Source organism: Amblyraja radiata, chromosome 13 (assembly GCF_010909765.2).
Source record: "Amblyraja radiata isolate CabotCenter1 chromosome 13, sAmbRad1.1.pri, whole genome shotgun sequence".
Taxonomy (NCBI): domain Eukaryota; kingdom Metazoa; phylum Chordata; class Chondrichthyes; order Rajiformes; family Rajidae; genus Amblyraja; species Amblyraja radiata.
The window spans coordinates 19,569,836-19,590,500 of record NC_045968.1 but is presented as its reverse complement, the minus strand read 5'-3'; the positions used below and the strand labels follow the sequence as shown (position 1 = coordinate 19,590,500).

General features: G+C 40.1%; 1 protein-coding gene and 1 long non-coding RNA gene across 3 annotated transcripts in view; one reads left to right on the top strand and one right to left on the bottom strand.

The window, feature by feature from the left end:
* ppp2r3a (protein phosphatase 2 regulatory subunit B''alpha) overlaps positions 1-20,665 on the top strand; it is a 292,844-nt gene that overhangs the window by 97,563 nt on the left and 174,616 nt on the right. The window contains exon 3 of one of the 2 annotated variants that reach the window (XM_033031386.1): positions 8,901-8,956. The exons of the other annotated variant lie outside the window; for it this stretch is intronic. The gene's annotated coding sequence lies outside the window, so the exon portion shown is untranslated. The remainder of the gene's footprint in view (positions 1-8,900; positions 8,957-20,665) is intronic. 2 annotated transcript variants of the gene reach the window in all.
* Positions 1,406-19,879, bottom strand: LOC116979690. The gene is made up of 2 exons (XR_004413764.1): positions 19,750-19,879; positions 1,406-1,632 (listed from the first exon to the last, which is right to left on the bottom strand). It is a non-coding gene; the product is annotated as an uncharacterized LOC116979690 (long non-coding RNA).

The following is a 20,665-nucleotide window of genomic DNA, read 5'->3' as shown; positions in this document are numbered from 1 at the left end:
CAGCTGTTCTATTGTCCAAACACCTGGGAAGGGAAAAGTTATTCTTTCCAGCTGTCCTTTGCAAGACTATTAAGATCAAAGCCAAATGAATGAAGTAACTGTGCGTAGCCTAATGACTTTCTATCATGTAGGGTTTTAGGAACCTGTGTGTAAGATGCACCGTGATATGTGTGTATTACATTATGGAGAACAGATGTCATTGGAAAGGTGATTATGTGGTTTCCTTATTAGTGAAGGAGTCACACGCAATGAAAATTAGTTCAAGATTGAGCTACAGCAAATAATCCTGCACAGAATTATGTAGCAAAATGGGTGGTTCTTTCGCGTGCAGCCCATGAGTTCAGCAGCAGCGCCTCGCCCGTGGCCCCGTCGATCGGCAGCCCGGCCAGCTGTCCGTCCTTCGGACCTTCACTTATCGCCGACACCACCACCCCTCCTTCTCATGGCCGATCATCGGTTCCTGAGTTAGATAGCGTGCCGGACTCTGCGCACGACGTCGCGTGGCCCGGGCCAAAACTCCTCAGCTGGCCCGCCGGCTGGGCTTTGTGTGCAGTCCCGCACCCGGGCCAACTCATCATTCACCCAGCCACAGCCAAGTCGGCCAACGAATTGCCATTGGGAATTTGTCCCTTATTTTGACCTTTTCTTCCTTATTTGGGAGTGAGAAAGTTGGCAACCCTAGCATGAAGAGTTCTGACCTGTGAGACAGTGGGCCTAGAGCTGGAAGGTGTGAATAGGCCGTACAGCTCTCTTCCTGTATCACTACTTTTAACTGATTTTTCTTTCTGAAGTGTCCAACAAACTAGACAGTTCCAGGTGACAGAAATGTCTGGCGAATAACAACATAGGCTGGTGCTTTCTTCCCTTCTGTAAGCAGTGCCACTTCTTTAAAGTGCTTTGGAAACTGTTTCAGTCATTTGCATTTTACCCATGCTCTTGCAAATATTCATTTCAAGTTTATATTCTATACCCTTCTTACCATCACCATTCAATCAGCTTTCAGGCAAGGCATTTGAGATCATAATATTACAAAACATCAAAGTAAATTTTAAAAGAGTTCTACACTTAGCAATATCAATAAATGGAACAATACGGAATGATAGAGTGATAGAATACTGGGATCAGACATCAAGAATTTATTTATGCCCTAGAAAGGTTTTTCAAAGAGACTTTTGCATCCTCGGATATTAATCTGAACCCCTCTCTCTTTGCAGCTGATGGCCTATGAATCTTTGTTCTGCCTAGATTCTGAGCAAAGAGAAATTGCATTCCTGAAGGAATAAATACGAGGAGGAAACTGAATGTATTCTAAATTCATTCTACAGGTGATCAAAGACTGGCAACCTCTGCACAGTGGCCTCAAAATTGAGACCTCTTGAGGGAATAATGAAAGAGACTGCACTGCCAAGTTAAACCATTTATTAATACAGCCTTCATGTGAATTGTTTTGGCATATTAAGCAATCATGCATAAACAGAATCCAGCAGAGTCATAACGTGGAAATTACCTCTGTGTAATGTAAGGTATCTCTCATGAGCTCATTGCTCTTGAGGTATGATATCATCCACACATGTTAGACACATTCATTTCTCACCATCGGCATGAAGCTCTGCTTCAGTCTGCAGTAGAAACCTGCAGAAAAGAGAACAGAAAGCGAGTGGTATTTTATTAACCCCAGATGCTAAATGTTCCACATGAGAGACTGTGTAAAAATATACCATGCCTTTAACTTTTCCATAAATCCATAATTGCCTTCAGATTGTTATAAATCAAATTCACATGCAAACAATTTTGATATCACTTAATTACTTATTATACAAGCTTGATAAAGTGTGCCAATTCAGAGAATATTTGAAAATATTTTGCAAATATGTCAGGTACACATTAATATGCAGACTAATGAGCTTCATATGAGTACTTGCGCAATGCTTTAGAAGATTCAAAAAGTATACTAAATGGTTTCCTTAGAGCAAAAAGTATGCAAGAGATAGCAATGTGTAGGAAGGAACTGCAGATGCTGGTTTAAACTGAAGATAGACACAAACAGCTGGAGTAACTCAGTGGATCAGACAGCATCCCTGGAGAAAAGGAATAGGTGATGTTTCAGGTCGAGACCTTTTTTCAGTCTGAAGTCTGAAGAAGGATCTCAATCCGAAACGTCACCAATTCCTTTTCTCCAGAGATGCTGTCTGACCTGCTGAGTTACTCCAGCTTTTTGTGTCTATCTACAAGAGATAGTACGTCTATTTAAAACCCTTCTATATTGTAAGAATATCTCAATGCATCATGACTATTAAATAAACTTTATTTGATATACTTTGTCTAAACTGGCAAGTTTGCACACTACAAGGTGCTCCAAATAACAAATGAATCTATGTGGACAGCATTGGTTGAAGCTTTGACGGCATTGAATTTTAGCCAGGTTATGAAGGGAATTTATTTTCCAACGTTATGCCCTGAAGTCTTTTGTCCATTTGAAGAGATAGACATGTGATTCAGTCACACATCAGATCAAAGTGAGGGATAATTTTAGCCTAACTGATGTCCGGAAACAAGGTTGGGTCGGTCGTTCATTTAACACTGTGCCTGATTTTGTTCTGGGGTGCTCAACCAAGTAAGATGTCAAGCTTGGCTAAGAACTATAAACTACCCATGTCCTTCACAGTTTGCTCTGGCAATGTAACACTGCCTCTGACCTTTTGCATATAATAGACTGAAGCCGTATTTGAATTCACAGGTAAAGGATCTAAAGTGAGATTGCTAACCTAACACCATGTCCATCCATGGAGTCAAATTAGTCTTTAGACTAGAGGGAGGGCTTAACTTGCAATTGCATTTCAGTAGCCATTTACACGTCACGACTAAATGACTCCATAAAATGACGCCATAGCAAGAAAATCAGAAAGATTAAAAAGCATTAAAAATGATGCATCATAGTTCATTTCAATCTATTGCCAAAAATCAATGTATTTTACAAAGGAAACCTTATCGAAAAAAGATGCAGGAAAACTAAAGTTAAAACCGAACATTCCAAAATGCTCAGCAGGTCTGGCAGCATCCATGTAAAGAGCAACAGAGTTAACATTTTAATTCAACGATCTTACACTTTTCTGACCTGCTGAGCATTTAGAATCACAGGGTCTTAGAGAGTGAGGACGGGCCCTTTGGCCCAACTTGTCAACATCGGCCAACATGTCCCATGACACTAGTCCCATCTACCTGCACTTGGCCCATATTTCTCTAAATCTGTCTTATCCATGTACCTGTCTAAATGTTTCTTAAACGTTGCGACAGTACCTTACTCATCTACCTCCTCTGGCAGCTCGTTCCATACACCTACCACCCTTTGCGTGAAACATTTCCGCACATGTTGTCTCTTTCTGTATTCATTTCTCGTCATTGCCAAGAGGAAAATCTGATAAGGTCATAAGTGATAGGAATAGAATTAGGCCATTCGGTCCATCAATTCTCCACCATTCAATCATGGCTGATCTATCTCTCCCTCCTAACCCCACTCTCCTGCCTTCTCCGCATAACCTCGCTTGACACCTGTACTAATCAAGAATCTATATATCTCTGCCTTAAAAATTGCCTCAAACAGCCTCCACAGCATTCTGTGGCAAAGAATTCCACAGATTCACCACCCTCTAAAGACATTTCTCCTCATCTCTTTCCTAAAAGAACGTCCTTTAATTCTGAGGCTATGATCTCTAGTCCTAGACTCTTCCACTAGTGAAAACATCCTCTCCACATCCACTCTATCCAAGCCTTTCACTATTCTGTACGTTTCAACGAGGATAACCTCACATTTATCCACATTATACTGCCCACTCACCCAACATATCCAAGTCACCCTGCATCCTCATAGCATCCTCCTCACAGTTCACACTGCCACCCAACTTTTTGTCATCTGCAAATTTGCTGATGTTACTTTTAATTCCTTCATCTAAATCATTAATATATATTGTAAATTGCTGCAGTCCCAGGACCGAGCCTTGCAGCACCTATTCCTTTTCTCCAGAGATGCTCCAGCATCCAGCATTTTGTGTCTATCTTCGGTATAAACCAGCAACTGCAGTTCCTTCCTGCACATTACGTGAGTTGAAACCTTTGTCACTCTTGGGTATCTCTCTGATGTGCAGGAAGGAACTGCAGTTGCTGGTTTATATGCGTTCTGTTATATGCAACTCTTTTTTATTATTTATGCGACCCTGCTACATACAGTTGGATTTTGTCACATTTGCTATTCTTCGCAGTGAGCATCCACCCTTTTACTGTCCCTGGAAACCAACTCAGCCGTTACTTTTACTCTCAGAGATAAATTGAAGTTGACTAACAAAGTGAATCGGGAGAGTTGAGTTGGAGAAACAAGAGACTGCAATGCTGGAATCTAGAGCAAAAAATAAACTGCTGGGAGAACTCAACAACTCAACAAGAGAATTGAGCTGTTGAGTGTGTCATTGGCTTCACACAAAGATCTTTTTATTCACAATGAGCTTTTGTTTTGGGCCTTAGTTACAGACAATGCCAAAATGTGGTGTGCTTGTTTTATTTTTAGGAAATTGAGCGTATTTCAAACAAAAGTGGGTCACCAGTTCTTGTGTTTCACTTACACTGAGATTCTGGGGTTTTTTGCTCTTACTATGTCTTAAGTAGCTGTCCCTTATCCAGGGACCGCTGATCATTTTATAGACCTTTGATATTCAATGACTAATAACCTAATATTAAAATTCAGTTTAATTCTCCATCTAGAAATGTTGTGCAGTTGCCAACTGCTGCAGATAAAACGTGTCTAACAGTCAGTGAATCAAAAAAGAACAAACATCAACCAAACTCAAAGTATCCAAAATACTTTTCATCAATTTAATATACTTTGAAAAATATAGCACACGAATTTGAATATTATTTCACAAACTCAGGATTTTGATGAGTACTTAGCAGACAATGCTTTTGAAATGTGGTCAGACTGCGGTCCTGACCTCCCAATCTGATCTTCGATCTGACTTTATCAGGCAAATGTAATAATTTGCACAAATGTTGTACCCGTTATCCTTTATCTGTGCACTATGGACGACTTGATTGTATTCATGTATAGTCTTTGACTGAATAACACACAAACAAAAGCTTTTCAAATGGCCCTAAAATATGGCACCTCTTGCATGTGGGATCAGTGGACTATTACTGTACACTTTGCTAATCAGGGATGTGCTTGGGTATGGCAATACTCTACTGGACTGTTTGTAAGACAACTATTTCATTGTGCGTTTGCACTTGGCACATGTGACAATAAAAGCGCCATTAAATAATTGAACCATTGAACCATTTTTAAACTATTTCTAAACAGACTTTACCAGGCAAAAATAAACTAAACTAAACTAAACTAAACTAAAAATGAAGGAAAAGCAATTACAAATTTGTCCACAATAAACTCCGATTAACAACCATAACCTAATCTTTAGGCATGGGTAGAGTGGGTGTGGAGAGGATGTTTTCACTAGCGAGAGAGTCTAGGACTTGAGGTCAGTCCCAGAGTTAAAGAATGGTCCTTTAGGAAGCAATTGAGGAGGAATTTATTTAGTCAGAAGGTGGTGAATCTGTGGAATTCATTGCCATAGAAGGGTGTGGAGGCCAAGTCAATGGATGTTTTTAAGGTGCAGATAGATTCTGGATTAGTATGGGTGTCAGGGGTTATGGGAAGAAGGCAGGAGAATGGGATCAGGAAGGAGAGATAGAGCAGCCATGATTGAATGGCAGAGTAGACCTGAAGGCCAAATGGCCTAATTCTGCTCCTATCACTTATGAATTTTAATTACTAGTTATATAATCTGTTGTGAGATAAATACTGGTCAGGACACATGCCGATGGCTTTCATCGTCCCTAATATAATGCCATAGATTTTTTATGTTCACCTGACAGGACAATTTACTCTGGAAGATAAACTACAAATGATTTTCCATGGGACTGTACATGGTGCACCGAAACATGGATGAAAGATTCAGCATTGTTTTTAACAGATATTTTGTGTGGGGGGAATAAAAAACTTTATACAACATTCATTACTGCAATCATTCATTATAACAATCAGTATTATTATAATTATACTTATGGATCTTTGCTGGAGTCTCATGGCCTTTTAGGTTTCTTCTCTTCCACGCCACATTAATTCTTCCTAATTCCTAATGTTGTCTGCATTTGTTTGTTTTTTTTAATTGACTTCATAGTCCATTAGATTTTCCAAAGGTTGTAATTTTAAGAAAGTGTAAGTGCATGAACAATGAGGGTGTGGCACAGTTGCACAGCAGTAGAGTTGCTGCCTTGCACCACCAGAGACCCGAGTTTGATCCTGACTACGGGTGCTATCTGTACGGAGTTGTACATTCTCCATGTGACCGCGTGGGTTTTCTCCGGGTGCTTCGGTTTCCTCCCACATTGCAAAGTCATGCAAGTTTGTCGGTTAATTAACTTCAGTAAATTGTTGCCAGTGAGTCGGATAGAACTCGTGTATGTGGTGATCACTGGTCAACGCAAACTCGATGGGCCTAAGGGCCTTTTTCCACGCTACATCTTTAAAATAAACCAAACCAATAAAAATACCATGTTTCGTTTAGTTTAATGTAATAGTGTCACATGTACCAAGGTACAGTGAAAAGCTTTTTTACCTTACAATGCTTCTAATTTGTGCTTTACAATGAGTACAGTGAATACAGTGAGTACAGTGAATACAGTGAGTACAGTGTATACAGTGAGTACAGTGTGCACAATCATAACAATGTGCCTTACAATGTTTCTAATTTAGCTAAAAATACTAACCTGGATCCCAAAAGAACAATTCAAAAGCCTCTAAACCTCTTTGTAGATTATTTAACAAGTTTGCATTTTAGAGGATAAGACCTCAGGCATGCCTAACACCATTAGGAAAGGATTGTGTACTTAGGTAGAAATATGTAATAAATATCCCATACCCACGGCTTTATGGACCTTTGCTTGAAATATTTGAAATGTTTGACTCTAATAAATACTGCAGATTTGGTTTACCAACTTTAGGCCTATGCCCAGGTTTAAACTGAATGTGGGCTGGTTACAGGAGGAGGAGAATAGAACTATAAAAAGCATTCATACACCTTACAGGCCAACACAGAGATGTCACAATTGGTGTGAACAGCGTTTTACTTGAATGATAACAAAATTGAAGCAAGCAAGGTGAAAATAAACAAGCAATGAAGAAGAATATGTTATAATGCTTTGTTTCCAGTACTAATGATACCTTACTTTTTTGGTTAAATTTGTGATGGAACTGCATGTGTTTTAAGTTTTATATGTCTGCTGAACATGTAATTAAAGATTATGTTATAAAGCAAACAAGTTAATAAAATAGAAAGTGCAAGAACCTCAAACTAGAATATATAGGAATAGATACTATATTGTATCTCATTACCAAAGAGGCATAGAGTGCACACCAGATCACTGTCTGGCTGGCAGCCACTGTTTCGGCTGTCAACCACTCATGCCCTTACTGCTCAAGGTCACCCTGTCCACTTGTGACGCCACTTTCAGGAATCTATGTCGTTATACTCTAACGTCCATCTGAACTGCAACACTCCACATGCCTGTACCATTCACAGTAAATGTCCACCCAGGTTTGACTTCCAGAAATGCGTCACCCCACACTTACCTGAATTAAACTCCATTTATCATTCCTTGGCCCACTTACCCAGCAGATGGGAATCCTTCCATATTTCATGGTAACCTTCGTCACTGTCCAAGATACCACTTATTTTAGTATCAACTTACTAACCATGCTTGTACATTCCCATCCAAATTGTTGTTATAGAGATTACACGAGAATAGGCCAAGCACTGATCACTGAAGAACACCCTGGTCCGAAGCCTCCAGTCCAAAAAACAACCTCCCACCATATCCCTTTGATTCCTACCATGAAGCCAATTATGTATTGGTCTGCTTTTTGGCCAGCAAAAGCAGCATCACAGTTGGAGCTAATGCTTTAAGCAAGTGATGTTTGCACATAAACTCTCCAACACAAGAAACCAGACAGAAGCCTGGAGCAAAATATCCCTAATCCAGAAGAACAGCAAATCCTCACTGATTGCATCAAATTTTAGATCACAGATCAGAGTGCTTTCTGGTCAAGAGACAAATGTATGAAAACATTAGATTAAATAAATAACTGCTCTAAATGCGATTGGATAGAATAGTACACATTTTAGCAACATATGCAGAAAATCCCATTATTAACTCTAAACAAAGGATGATATCTTAGCCAGGATGGTACAGTGAAGGACGATTAAGTATACTCTTAAAAGAATAATGCCATTGGTACCCCATAATGCCTTTATTCTCAAGGCATTATGATGTACCAATCCATCGTTGTGCTTCAATGGCACTGAATTTCATAAAAGGCATTGACATGCATGCTTTAACACTCATTCATTTGGTTCCTATCTCAAAGAAATAATTTTTACATTTATAAATTTGTGATTTAATGCCCAAGTGAAAGTGTCAACTTGTCATCATTAGCACAGGTTATGTCATAGGTTTCCTTCTCTAGACAAATTTAGGTCAGCTGCCACATTGTATTTCCGCAGCACATTAGAAGCAATTGCCTGTGGCACATTTCATCATCCAGTGATGTAATCTGCATCAAATCAGTACGTTTTCATTTCAATAGTCCAACATATATAAGCATCTGTACTTTTAATTGATGGGTGGCACTTAAGTGGTGGGTTAAAGCACATCACAATTGAGCCATGGATACAGTTCGTTTCCCTGGACAGGTTGGTGAACAGTCCATGACAGCACACACTGTCCTTTTTATCTGTTTTTTAGCTCCAGCTGAAATCTCAAAATCAAAGTAATTTGTTCCTTGTATATTTTCTCTTCAGCATTATCAGCCAGTTGAAACTGAATTGGACCTGAGCAGGATGTCATTTTATTCAAGGTATGGAGCTGAATGTTCTGTTGATCTACAGTTAATGACCAATTTGGCCTATTTTATGTTTGCGTTAAGTCTATGGCTTAAGAAAAGTAGAACTTGCTGTATGGAAACAAAATTCTATCACGTTTAAATGATGTTATGTGTATCATCACTTGATGGCCAGGAGCAATTTGGAATAGATAGACTGGAAAATAATTTCAACCTGAACCGCATGAATACAGCCAAAGGAAGCAGGATGTTATACTTAAAATGGAATCTGGAACGATCTCTGGAAGTCATCAATGAATGATTAATACTAAACATTGGAAGTCTGACTAAACAGAGAGGGGGGATTAGACTGGAACTATTTAAACTATAAAGGGAAGTTGGAGAGTTGTAGGGTCATCTTAGATAAATGAAATAAAATGGGCCAAAGGGATGTCTTCCCTTGTGATGTTGAATATTATTTGATCCACCTTAGATTAAAATGTGTTTTTTTTTAAGTAGAGCTAGTTATATAATGGAAATTTTGTGGGATTTATTATCCATCAATCTTAATGACAGTTTAAACTTGTGCTAGAATCACATGAAGAGGATTTGACGAAAAAACAGCAATAGTTTATGAAAGACTGAAGTTCATAATCCCTTAATAATTCAACACTTTCATTTTCTGCAGTTTGTTTTATTTTTAATTTTTCAATCGGATTGATTCCTCATTGTTTTATAAAATCATTATTAATGGATTTAAGAACTTCAGTCTTTACAAAGGCAGAGTTTGTAGATTCTAACATGTTCGGGTCTAAAGAAATATATTATTAGAGTATTTGAATTACAATATAAATCATTGGTTAGGCCGCAGCAGGAATTATTTCCAGTTAACTTATTAGAAATGGTGCAGCTTTTCAGATAGGAGTGGACGGAATTGACTAGGATAGCACAAGGAATGTAAGATTTCAGAGATACACAAAGATTAGGAAGATGTGATTGTGTGGCCTCGAGCAGATAAGCTAAATAGTAGACAAAGGAGTTATTCAAAATTGTGCAAGGTTTTGACAGGCCAAATAAGAAAAAAAACTGTATTAACTGACAAGTAAGTTTGTAGGCAAAGGATCAAGATTGAATATGATTGGCAAAATAATAAGAGAGACGATGAAAAGGTTTTCTTAATGTAATTTATTATAATTTGGAATTTATAGTCCTGAAGGGTAATGAAAGCAGACTGAAGATTATCTTTCAGAAATATATGGATATATAGTTAAACAAGATTGTTGCAGAGATATGTGGAAGGAGTAGGGAAATAAGGATTAATTAGATAGGCCCTTCAAAGAAACAGTGGACACAAGGAGGAATGAATTGCCCGCTTCTATAACCTTGCATTAATCTTATGTTATGCTGGGCCATTTCTTCCATTCTGGATTTCACTCCTATCATTACCCTGATTCCACACTTCATCTGAAGATCCCTGCAAAAACAGATAATTCACTGTGCAAGCATATTTTCAAAAGCACGCTACTTCATGGTACATGTTTCAAATTTCTGAATACTGGTGTGATGTTAAAACAGAATCTAAATTCAAATAGAAAATAAATCTTAAGGATTAGAGTCCAAAGTTTTACTAACAACAAAATCGGAGTGGAGGCAGTGGAGGCCAAATCACTGGATGGATTTAAGGGAGAGTTAGATAGAGCTGTTGGGGCTAGTGGAGTCAAGGGATATGGGGAGAAGGCAGGCACGGGTTATTGATAGGGGACGATCAGCCATGACCACAATGAATGGCGGTGCTGGCTCGAAGGGCCGAATGGCCTCCTCCTGCACCTATTTTCTATGTTTCTATGTTTCTAAAATAGATAGAGGAAGTAATAATATAATATACAAAGCTATTACGGTGTGATAAGCAAAGACCTTTGTCTAATAGTTAATTTACTGTGCTAAAATTAGACCAGATATGTGCAGAGTACACTTTCCTTTGCCACTTTATTATACCTGCACTGTGATATCCAACTCTGCTTTCATATAAATTATACCGAACTGTGAAAGCAGAAACTTACTGGAATAAGTTGCCAGTAGATTTTTCCTAGGTACCAGCCATTATTATCATTGTAAACTCCCTCCTCTTTGCTTTTATGTTCTGAAATATGCATCACAATCAGTAAGCAGCACGTACATTTTAGAAAGGAAGTTAAGTCCATGAAGAGAGTCAGTCAGTTCACCTGGATGATGGAAGAAATACAAGATTTCAGATAAATGGAAGATTATTAAAATTGGAATTATTCTCCTGGGTATATTATATGTGTGACCACTTTATAACACTTATATTATACGCAATAAAAGGATCTGCAGAAATGAGAAAGTAAATTTAGATAATAATGGGGGTGGGGTCCATTATTTTATTTGCCATGGTCTTTCCCCGTACATTAAGCATGGCTCCCAACGGTGTTTTACAACAGTGACAACTACTCAAACTGCCCAGGCAGATTTATTTCCCATACAGCTGCACCTCACTGCAGTACGTCGAGATATTAATAGGCTCAGCAGTGATATTTGGTAGCTCTTTCCAAATTTGAGAATTACAGAAAAGTGGAATTCATAGTCATCAAAACCATCAACTCACTTAAGCTAAACAAAGGGCAAGTGTGCTTTGGAGAGTGGTGGCAGGATTAGAAATAAAGTAAAATAATCAGGACATGGGACGTGCTAAAATGGAAGCGGTGAAAGAACAAATCACTGACAAGGGCTTTTAAGTCCAAAGATCCGTTTTCAAATTCTACATTTTTATTTGCAATGAAGCATCTGTTAGTTTACTTGAAATTATTCAGTAGATCATATACCGGTTTGATATGTTGAGCGAGGAAATTTTGTCACAGGTCTTTTTCACAGTGCTGCAAGCCTTTCGTGTCACAACATGTTGAAGGGTCATTTCTTATCCTTCACCATGCAATGTAATAGTCTTGAACACCAGTTTCATGTGATTGGGAAAGACCCATGTACCCTTAGTGGGCCAAAGGTCAACATCAATTGCTGTTTCTCCATCCACTAAACTGAGATTTTAAACAGATGTGCTCAAGTTTTGAAACATTTGCTGTAATATTTTGCTCAGAAATTTAGTGAAACAGCAGGTTTTTATTTGGTATTTTATTCTCAGATCTGAACAGTCCCATATGATTACGCAAGTTGCAAGTCAAAGTTTGTATTGATGCTCTCAGTATGTGTTGATGTCTGCAAAATTCAACTTGGTGTTGTATTATTTTGACCATAGTTTGACTAGGAAGTTATACAATTTTCAATAAGCTCCTGTTGCAAAGAAAATGTAAGTGCAAAATGGCAGAGCTGGTAGAGCTGCTGTCTCACAGTGCCAGTGACCAAAGGACAAGGGACAAAAGACATTTAGTATCACATACACCAATTGGTGTAGTGAAATTTAACTTGCCATCGCAGCACATAAATAAAGATAAGACACAACATCAATGAATTTAACAGTAAACATTAAAACATCCCCCCACAATGGTTCCCACTGTGGGGGAAGGCAGCAAAGTCCAGTCCCATCCCCAGTTCACCCATAGTCGGGCCTATTGAGGCCTCTGCAGTCACTGCTACGGCAGCCCGATGCTTCAGGCCCACTCGCCGGATGATGGAGTTCTGGCGTCGGGTGAACACTCTCAGCGGCTCGGAGTGTCTGGAACGACCCGGGTTCGATCCTGACTTTTTGTCCTATCCGTGTGGAGATTGCATGTTCTCCCTGTGTACCTCCAGGTACTTTGGTTTCCTCCCACATCCCAAAGATGTGCAAGTTTGCAGGCAAATTGGCCTCTGCAAAATTGCCCCTAGCATGTAGCGAGTGCATGAGGAAGTGGGATAGCATTGAACTCGTGTAAACGGGTGATTAATGTTCGGCGGGGACTTGGACAGCCGAAGGGCCTGTTTCCATGCTGTATCTCTAAACTAAACTAAACAAAGCGTATCCCTTAATGTCGTGGCTCACATAGTTGCAATGCTCGTTTTATCAATATTGGTTTGAACAATTTCCAAATTTCCCAGACCAATTATCAAATATTGATTTAGCAGACCATTGAGACTGATGACAACTGTTTAATGTGCAATCGATTGTCATTTTGTTCCCCTTTTCTTGATTTTGGTCAATCTTGAATTAAGCACAACCAAAAGTAAGGAATACTGCTCTATTCCTTGGCCTCTCAGCCTATGACCCTCACTGCAATGTAGAACAAATGACTATTATTGATGTCTGCCATTAACGAATGTTCTCCCCACAACCAGTAATCTCTCTGCAACTGACATTGAAATTCAACGTACATAAATTAGAAATAGCAACTCCTTATTTACCACTCTACAGAGAATGTTCATTGCTGTATAATAGTCTGTATTGTTTTGAAGATTACTAGTATTGGAAGTTGTGCAGTCTGTCAATTAGCTTTGCTCAATAATTAGCCAGATTTCCTTATGCAATAAGGAATGAAGCTTCTGTTTTAAATGGATCAAGTGGTTGTGCGACAGCAAAGATTTTATTACGGGTTTCAAATGTAAAAACAACTATGGCATTAATTAAAACATCATACTAAGTCAACAGAAATAATTTAAAAATGGGCTGGGAAACAAGTAAGTGGGTGGATGATATAATCCAGCACTCAGCAGCATATGTCCAATGTGACCTCCTGTGCACCCCCGCCCTACTCCCACCAAACAAGCCTCGGCTAATTCAACCCTGCCATAGTCCTTCTCAACCAATCACACTTGGCCAATGAGTGGGTGCACGGATATGGCTACCAGGATGCTGCTCAATAGCCCAAGGGTTAAGTTCAGCATCTCAGCTCACAGCGATCCAGGAAGCTGCCATCTTTACAAAATGATACAGTGGGACCTATGGTATATTGCAGGCATGATCAAACCAATATTATTTATCTCTGCCCCACTGTTCCACAACTCAAGAGGCCTGTTTGACATATGAGTCCTCACTGCAAGAAACTGAACCAGCTCCAAACTACAGTAAAGACCTATATATTTTTTTTGTGGATGGAAGCTTTATTTACTCAGACTCTGGTACAATTATGGTTACACTGGCAGGATGGCAGTAGGTATCCCATTGCATTGAGGACAATTTGCTCATATAAAGGAAGGTTCCTTCTGTCTGCTCAGTTGCTGCATAAAGGCAGTGGGATCAGTGCAAATGGATGTTGTGGCCCATTTTAACCATTCACTCTATGACTCCATTCACTCTCGCTTGGTTTCTGCTTACCAGTGAGAATCAGCATTACCCCTTATCTATCATATGTTAATATTTCTCATTATGATTTGTAAGGCAAAACAATCTTTAATAAAGAGTTGTGTAATAATATCATCCTCCATCTAAGGAAGTGCCAAAGCACTTCATAGTCAGTAAGATTTGGTTGTTGGGGTAATTATAGGAAATTTGGCAAAGAGTAGACACAAAGCCAGATCGCACAAACATCCCCTTGAAGGGGACCCAAAATGGTGGAGTAACTCAGCGGGTCATGAAGCATCTATAGAGAAAAGGAATAGGTGACGTTTCAGGTCAAGACGCTTCTTCAGTCAGGGGAGAGGGGAACTATCTATTTTTGTGTCTATCGTCGGTTAAAACCAGCATCCGCAGTTCCTTCCTACACACACCCTGCTTTATTAATTTTGGGTGAGAGTTAGTCATTGGACAGGTTACCAGATTATCACATTCCTCTATAAAATATGAACAGAATCTTTTTTTCTTTATCCAATTGAGATTGCAGATAATGTACTTAATGTCTCATCCAAAAGATGGCAATTCCATCAACGCTGAGCCCCCTCAATACTAGCCTGCAGGTTCAGTATTGTTTTGCTTTCAAGTCTCTGGAGTGAAACTTGAACTGTCAACTTTCAGAGTGGTACCGGAGATAAGGATGACTGACAAAATGAAATATGAAATATGGACTCTCTTCCCTGCAGCTAGAAAATTATAACTATTTATCACTGCACTCTAATTGACTGCACAATTATCAAGTAGCTGCAATTGCCTGATTTTCTTAGCTAGTTTATTTATAACATTAATATATTGCAAGTACTAGGACAGACCAAGTTAAACGCCAAATTGTTAAGTAACTAAACATCCTTATTATTGTGAAAAAGCTATCTACGGTGCTGTTTCAAATCCATCTACACAATACTTGTCCCATTACTAGCTATCACAGTGCCAGCCATGGTGGCCAGGCTATGAAACTGGGGATAGACACAAAGTGCTGGAGTATCTCAGCGGGTCAGGCAGCATCTATGGTGAAAAAAGATGGGTGACGTTTCGGATCGGAACCCAAAACATCACCCATCCTTTCTCTACAAAGATACTGACCCGTATAGTTACTCAAGCACTTGGTGTCTATTTTTGGTATAAAGCAAATCTGCAGTCCTTGTTTGTACAAGAAACTGGGGAGTGCTGCTCTTTGCAAAAGCTAGCGCATGATCACCACTCCCTGTCATTCAACATTTGTCTTGCCCATACTCATAGCACAACAGAACTCAAAGTACTGATGTCCATGAAACGCAACTGCTTAGGTGCATTAAACTACCGGTCAAACACAAGTAGGCCCTTTGGCCCACCCTATCCATTGAGTACCCAGCTATACTAATTCCATCTTCCAGCTCCTAGCCCTATGCTTTGGCAATTTAAATAATGAACTCAATACTTCTTAAATGTTGTGACAGTTCCTGATTTCACCACCTCAGGCAGTGCATTCCATACTCCAAACATCCTCTGAATGAAAAAAAAACGTCTTCAGTTCCCCTCCTACACTACGCTTGTTGATCTTCTGCATTTCTGCTATGAGCAGAAGTTTCCTTTTATCAATTCAATCTATGTATCTCATAATTTTGTGTACCTCTGTCAGGTCACAATCTTGACCTCCTCCATACTAAGGAATAGATGCTCAACCCATCTCCTCATAACGCAAGCACTCCGCCCAAGGCAGCAGACGGGTGAATTTCCTCTGCACATTTACAGTGTAAGTGCGTTCTTCCCATAGTGTGTCGACCAGAACTGTACACTGTACTTCAGTTATGACCTAACCTATGTTTAATAAAGCTGTACTGTTACCTCCCTACTCTTTTATTCTCTGCCCTGGCTATGAAAGGCAAGTACCTTGCATGCCTTCTTCACCATCTAATCTACCTGTACTGCCACTTTCAGAGATCCTTGAATTGTGCACCAAGAGCCTCAATATTCCTTTGGGCCTTTATTGAGAATGCCATACACTAATTACTCTTCACAAAATGGTTCGCAAAATTAAATTCCATCTGCCATTGCTCTACCCATTTAATGAACTCATCAATATCATCCTGTAGCCTAGGGACTTCCACCTCACTGTCAACAGCACCACCAATTTTTGTGTTATCTCAGAAATTAGTGATCATATCTCCTACATTCACAGTCAAATTCACAGTATTTATTACAAACAGTTTGTGCTCCAATATTGATTGCTACAATACACAATTCATCACAGGTTATCAATCACAAAAAACAACCCACCGTCATCACCCTCTGTTTCTTCTCACCACGCCAATTTTGGATCCAATTTTGCCAACTTTCCTGAACCTTGTCAAAGGCCTTAATGGATTTCACATGAACTACATCAACCTTCGTCAAATTATTTTGTTACTTGTTTTTAAAAAATCAATCAAATTAGTCAGACAGCATCTCTTTCTGACAAAGCCATGCTGATTATCTTTTATTTAATACATGCCTTTCAAAGTGTAGAGTAACACTGCCCCTCAGAAATTTCCCCAATAACTTCTCCACCCTTGACTTTGGACTTGGAGACTGCAATTACCTGGTTTATCCCCATTGCCCTTCTTGAATAAATGTACCATATTTGCTAGTCTCCAATTATCTGGCACCTCACCTTTGGCTAGGACAGATTTAATGATCTCTATTACAATCGCAGCAATCTCATGATCACATTGAATGCCATGATCACATTGAATGGCGGTGCTGGCTCGAAGGACCGAATGGCCTACTTCTGCACCTATTGTCTAATCTCATCCCTTACCACTGCCTCCCCCCACCTTCAAACCCCCCCTCCCATTCTCCCATCAAACCATCCCATCCCCTCCTCACCCCTAGCAGCTTGGGATACATCTCACCAGGCCATGGAGATTCATTTAACCTCAGACATATTAAGACATCTAATATCTCATTTTTAATATAGCTTGTACAATTTAACCGTCTCCCTCCACCCCCACCTCCCTGAATTGTCCAACTAACGTCCTCCTTTGTGAATAGAGAAGGCCAAGTATTCATTTAAGATTGACATCATCTAGCTCCATGTACAGATTGCCCCATTGATCTTTAATGGAACAGTCTTTCTCTGGTTACCCTCTTGCCCTTAACATACTTTGTGGCCAATTTGGGTTCATTTCTGACCTTCAGTACTGTTTGTTTGGAATTTGCACATTCCCCCTGTGACCTCTGAGATTCTTCCAAGTGTTCCAGTTTCCACTTACGTTCCAGAGAGATGCTTTGATATTTTCCTTAATCATTCTTTGCCAGAGTTCCTTCATGCCTTTTCTTACAAAATAAGTGAATTACGTGGCACACAAAAAATCTGGACTTGCATGACCCAGTCTTTATGCATGTTAAATTGGAGGCTTTTAACTGTTCTAATTATAATTGGTATTGCCAGAACAATTTTTATGCTGTTAACACTCAAATGCAATTCAATTCTTTATTGCTGTAACATTCAGTGTTATGCATATTGCTTGTAACTTCATGGTAAGGAAGGTGTAAAGGTAAACAATCACAATGTCGGGGCGTATGTTCAATGAAATCCTGAGAGGAAGGTTTATAAATTACCAGTGCACAATCTAACAGTAGAAGTCCACCACAAAGGGCCAGTCCTCCACAAGCATATTCTGTGACAGCGTTCTGTGGGTAGTTTGTTTTTCAATTAGATGCTGCAGAAAATAGCTCCAAACCACAGGGTTGACACTATTTGAAAGTGAACCCAGGAAATTATGGTCAAGGAACAAACCAATCCTGGATTCTGACTCTCACCACAAACGGAATATCTGTAGAATTCTCCAGCAGCTGGGTGCAGATTGGTAATGTGTCCACGGGACATTTTACACAAGTCTTAATTTAGAAAATAAACATAGTACACTAAATATAGAACAGTACAACACAGGAACAGGCCACTATGTTGGTGCTGAAAATGATGCCAAAATAAATTAATCTTATATCCCTGCACATGAACCATACCTTTTCATTCCAGGCACATCCAAAAGCCTCTGTAATGACACTATAAGTATAAGTATAAGTATCCTTTATTGTCATTCAGACCTTTTGGTCTGAACGAAATTTTGTGCCTTGCAGTCATACATAGAATGAAATAACAAAAACACACAATAAACACAAATTTAACATCCACCACAGTGAGTTCACCAGGCACCTCCTCACTGTGATGGAAGGTAAAAGTCTTAAAGTCCTTGTTTCTTCCCTCCTTGTTCTCCCTCTGCGCTGAGGCGATCCAGGCCTCCGATGTTGTGACCCCACCGGGTGATGGTAAGTAAGTCAGTCCCGCGGCTGAATCCGAACTCCGCGAACGGGCCGGTTCAAACTCCGCGGCCCAGGGCAATCGATGCTGCCGAAGCTGCCGCCATCCAGTCCAGTGAACGCGGCTGTCGTAGCGGGAGCTCCGGAAAAACAGGTCACCAACCTGTGACCTGCGAGCTTCCGTCGATGTCGTCCACTGGGCCCGCGGCCGAGCCTCCGAGGCTCTGAAGTCGGGTTGCCGCCGCCCAAACGTCGCCACAGCCCCGAAGTCGCATCTGCCTCCACCACAACCCCTGGAATGCATACCAATCACCCACGACTCAGTGGAATAAATTCGCCCTGCACATTTCCTTTCAATTTTCATACTTTTAAACAGAGGTATTAGATGTCTTAACAGTCTTGAAGGTAGATGAATCCCCATAATCTTCCACAGAAGAAAGCCAAATGATCCTGCAAGGCAGTATTGGCTCTTCCAATTAGTCGAGAGACTGTGCTTCTTCAATGTTGATCTGGTTGAAATGTAGGTGAGAAGGGGTGGGGATGGGCCGAGGGTAGGGGATAAATCTAGAACGATTGTCCAAATAAATGTTCAAACCATGTTAGAATTATTAGTCAACCCTGAGAGGTCACTGTTCTTTCGATGGGCGAGTTAAATAAATGTTTTAGTTATATATTGGAGTTGATTGAGTCTTTGCATTCACCTCAGAACAGAAAGGTCTCCTGCTGAACAGGAAATATAGGAAATCCTACCATATGGAAACATTCCCACTTGCTACAAATATATAAAATCAAGCCTGGAAGCCTGACCTAAAAGCAGAGAAGAGCAGGAAATATTCAGCAGTCATGCAGCATCTTTTAGCGATACAGCATGGAAACAGACCCTTCGGCCCACCGAGTCCACACCGACCAGCGATCTCCGTACACTAACACTATCCTACACACTAAAGAACAATTTACAATTTTTACTGAAGCCAATTTACCTACAAACCTGTATGTCTTTGGAATGGGGGAGGAAACCAGAGCACCCGGGGAAAACCCATTCAGACACGGGGAAAATGGCAAACTCCATACAGACAGTGCCGTTATCAGGATCGAACCAGGGTCTCTGGCACTGTAAGGCAGCAACTCTACCACTGTGTTGCCCTATCTGTGGAGAAACCGTTTTTGTTTTGTTTCAATTAATACTATTATCAACTTGAAACATTAACTCTGTCCTTTATCCACAAATGCTGCATGACTGTGGAGTATTTTTCTATTATACATGTGTTGCACTCACCAGAATTTTCAACAGCGTTAGGCTGAGGTCGAAGGACCAGGCAAGTATCTAGATATCTGAATGGTCTGAAGAAGGGTTTCGGCCCGAAACGTTGCCTATTTCCTTCGCTCCATAGATGCTGCTGCACCCGCTGAGTTTCTCCAGCATTATTGTGTACCTTCTGAATAATAACATGTTGTGCAAGGAGAATTGGACCCCACCACTCAGATCCTTTGCTTTAGTCAAATATTGATCACGACCAACACGTACATTATAACCTTTGATCAGTTGAATCTGATTTCACTGGCTTCATTTTCATTCTGTCATCAGCCTTACCAGCCAACTCCTGTAAGCCAGTACTGTACTTCAAAGTCTAGGCTCAACTTTTGCACCACTGTCTGCACGAGGGAAAATAATTAGCTTTTCATCTCTGTGCCAAAGCTGCAAGAAATCTGTTTTACAAGCTGTATCTTGATTTGTTAATAAAATGTAGCCTTACCACAAGCTTCTACATTTGCCAAAAAGTGTGGGTTTTGGACCAATATCTCAAAGTGTTTGCAAATGTCCAATCAATGTAATCTGACCCAGACTTACAATTCTACACATCTACACAGTTTAGTTTTAGTTTAGTTTAGTTTTGAGATACAGTGAGGAAACAGGCCCTTCGGCCCACCAAGCCTGCGCCAAGCTGCGATCCCCGTACACTAGCACTATCCTACACACTAGGGACAATTTACAATCTTTACCAAAGCCGATTAACGTAAAACCTATGCGTCTTTGGATTGTGGGGGAAACCAGAGCACCCGGAGAAAATCCATGCGGTCACGGGGAGAAGATACAAACGCCGTACAGTCAGCACCCGTATTCAATATCAAACCCGTGTCTCTAGCTCTGTAAGGCAGCAACTCTACCACTGGGCCACTGTGCCGCCCGATCT